Genomic DNA, 3,158 nt, shown 5'->3' with positions numbered 1-3,158 from the left:
CAAAGAGAGAGAGGAAAAGAAAGGAAAATGTCATCTCTGCCCCTACCATGGGAAAAGTATCCAGAAAGTTTAGATGTAATATTTTAGGCATTTGAAAATTTTTAAAAATTATACTAACTTAGGCCAGGCATGGTGGCTCATGCCTATAATCCCAGCACTTTGGGAGGCTGAGGCAGGTGGATTACATGAGTTCAGGAGTTTGAGACCAGCCTGGCCAACACAGTAAAAAGCCGTCTCTACTAAAAATACAAAAAAATTAGCCAGGTGTGGTGGTGGGCACCTGTAATCCCAGCTACTCAGGAGCCTGAGGCAGGAAAATCGCTTGAACCCAGGAGGCAGAGGTTGCAGTGAGCAGAGATCGCACCATTGCACTCCAGCCTGGGCAACATGAATGAAACTCCATTTAAAAAAAATTGTACTAATGTGGATAGAAACAAATCAATGTATAAATCTTTAGCAAATATGTTACATTATATTTTTTGGCATAGAAGATTTTTCTGCTAAGTTTTAGCCTGAAGCATTTTGTGTGTAAAATTTAATTCCTGACAGAAACAAAGTAAAGGAGAACGTATTTTCAATTTTTGATATGAAACACATTAATAAGGTTGCTGAAACATTTTAGTCTATAGATGGATTACTACTATAGACTAAAATAATATACTATACTACTAATAATATACTACTATAGAACAGAAAAAAATAATAAAAGAAACATGATTCTTTTCCAAGATATGCAAATTATCTTGTTTTGAAACTAGATTTTGAATAAAATGGTTTCCTAAATATCTTTTCTCTGAAGCAGTAAAGACTATAGGAGAGCTTACTATGATTTTGGCAGACAACAATTTCTTAGTACACAGAAACACAGCTACATTCTTCTATTTTTGGGAAAGGAGACATACAACTTTCAAGTTTAGAGAACATTCATTTTATCAGCTCATGAAGTTAAAAATTCACAGTGCTATCTATGTACATAGCAGACACTCAGAGCAGGATAGTTGGATCAATAAGCGAGTATGCAAATACTCCTTTTTTTTCTGAAAAGTTGTAAAAAATTTGCTTTGAAATAAATAACTTTTTTTTCTTTTTATGAACAAGGCAGAATTCCCAGTCTTCAAATCACAGGAGTTTTATTTGATCAAACTTCAAGCAAAAATTAGATATCTTCCATTTTGCTTCTTTTCCTACAGAAGAGAAGCAGGAAATCAAATACTAGGGGATATACTGCACAAGTATAACTTCAAGAAAGCCAAGTCAGTGCAAACAATTCAAAAAACAATGGAACCGAAGACAGTGAACCTTCCAGGGATGCTATGGACATTTATCCCCTCTGCTGACATTTATGTTTCTGTAGTTGAGGTTCAGTTATATCACAGTTTAGACAACTCCCTAGAAACAATGATCCCTGTTAAAGCTGATCCAGAAGCACAGGAATTCCTTTGATGAACTCTAAGAGACTGGTAACAATACCTCCTGAAGGGCCATGTTGCTAGGTAACAGCTTGTTTCCTTGGTCACAGTGAATCCATGGAAGACCCCCAAAAGAGGTTGCAGATTCTTGGTGGACAGCTTTCGTATCCCCTCCAGGGTACATGGTGAAAATGTCTTCAGAAAATAGCTTTATGAAGGCAAGAGGACTTTTTGCACCTGCAAGACATGTCTGAAAGGTAGGAAAATTAAATTAAAAGTGACCTTCGTCATGAGTTGAGCGAGAGAAAAAAGCCAAACAAATGTAGATAGTGTTACCAGATTAAATTTCCTTTAGAGACATAAAGTCATGCAGCCTGCATTACTGATTATGGTTCCTTGAAAGAGAAGCAAACTCAGCTGCCACCGTCTCCCGTAATACCTGGTTACAAATGCAGTGCAGTTTCTGTGATCATTGTTGTGATGGAGAGAGGTGGGTTTACTCCTTTAGTAATGGTATATCTAAGAGACATAGGACTCTTCAAGAAAGCATTTGTGATTTTCATGAGAAAAATAGGCAAGATAGCTGAAAGGCAGTATCTATCAGTGTTTCAGTTTAAATGAAATTACTATCATAAAAACATGACTTATACCAGCTCATTAAAGCCACAAATTAGATTAAATAGAGACCAAAACCCAATATTTGTTTCCTCACTCTTAAATTTCATAGCTGTCTGTGTTTCTCAAACATGCTGATAATTAAACAATATACAATTGGGGATTTGCAGGTTCCTTGAATTTTTTTTATATTAGTATATAACCTGGCTCTCACCTTTTAAAAACTGATATTTGCATCTTCAGTTTTCAAGATTAAGTACATCGTGGTTTCATAAAAGTGTATAAAATTTAATTATAGCTTCCATTTACTACCTATAATTAAGAAATGAACTGTGTTTAGGTAAGGGATTACAATATCAAAGGAGTGACAGAAGTTCTATTTGTTTAGCCAACTCTGGATATCTCAGTCTCAAGATCCTTGATTTTAATATTAAAAATTAAATGTGTATTAATTTGGAGAAATTAGCATACAAAACAATAGTTTAAAATGGATAGCAGTTCTGTGCAAAATTGTAAACTTCATTTTTTTCTCTACTTGCTAAAACTCTTTTAGTACACTATAACAAAAGATTTATTTGTTCCATATAAAATAATCTTTACTATCACCATAGTTATTTTTCAACTAGTAAATCTTTATAAAATGATATTAGAGACAGCCTAAAGAGTTATACCAAGGATATGACTTATTTTTATTTATTTATTTTATTTTATTTTTTATTTTTGGATACACAGTTTCACTCTGTCACCCAGGCTGGAGTGCAGTGGTGCAATCTCGGCTCACTGCAACTTCTGTCTCCCAGGTTCAAGAGATTCTCGTGCCTCAGCCTCCCAAGAAACTGGGACTGCAGGCCTACGCCACTCCACCTGGATAATTTTTGTATTTTTAGTAGAGACAGGTTTCACCATGTTGTCAGGCAGTTCTCAACCTTGTGAGTTCAGATAATCCACCCACCTCAGCCTCCCAAAGTGCTGGGATTACAGGGGTGAGCCACCACACTCAGCCTACACCCAGGATACCACATAAACTTTAATTTTCAAATTGTGAAAGGCAAAAGGAGGAAGGAGGGAAGGAAGGAATGAAGGAAGGAATGAAGGAAGGAAGGAAGGAAGGAAGGAAGGAAGGAAGGAAGGGAG

At 35.9% G+C, this 3,158-nt stretch overlaps 1 long non-coding RNA gene across 3 annotated transcripts in view; it reads left to right on the top strand.

Annotated features, from left to right (window-relative positions):
- The first annotated feature begins 1,533 nt into the window (after window positions 1–1,533).
- Window positions 1,534–3,158, top strand: part of LOC108512263 (uncharacterized) — a 27,696-nt gene continuing 26,071 nt past the window's right edge. For all 3 annotated transcript variants that reach the window (XR_001880551.1, XR_001880549.1, XR_001880550.1), the window contains exon 1: window positions 1,534–1,666. This is a non-coding gene — a long non-coding RNA (uncharacterized LOC108512263). The remainder of the gene's footprint in view (window positions 1,667–3,158) is intronic.

This window comes from Rhinopithecus bieti, unplaced genomic scaffold, assembly GCF_001698545.2.
Source record: "Rhinopithecus bieti isolate Rb0 unplaced genomic scaffold, ASM169854v2 scaffold_30204, whole genome shotgun sequence".
NCBI lineage: Eukaryota > Metazoa > Chordata > Mammalia > Primates > Cercopithecidae > Rhinopithecus > Rhinopithecus bieti.
Note: the sequence above shows the minus strand (reverse complement) of the source record. Positions and strands in the feature narration are given on the sequence as shown.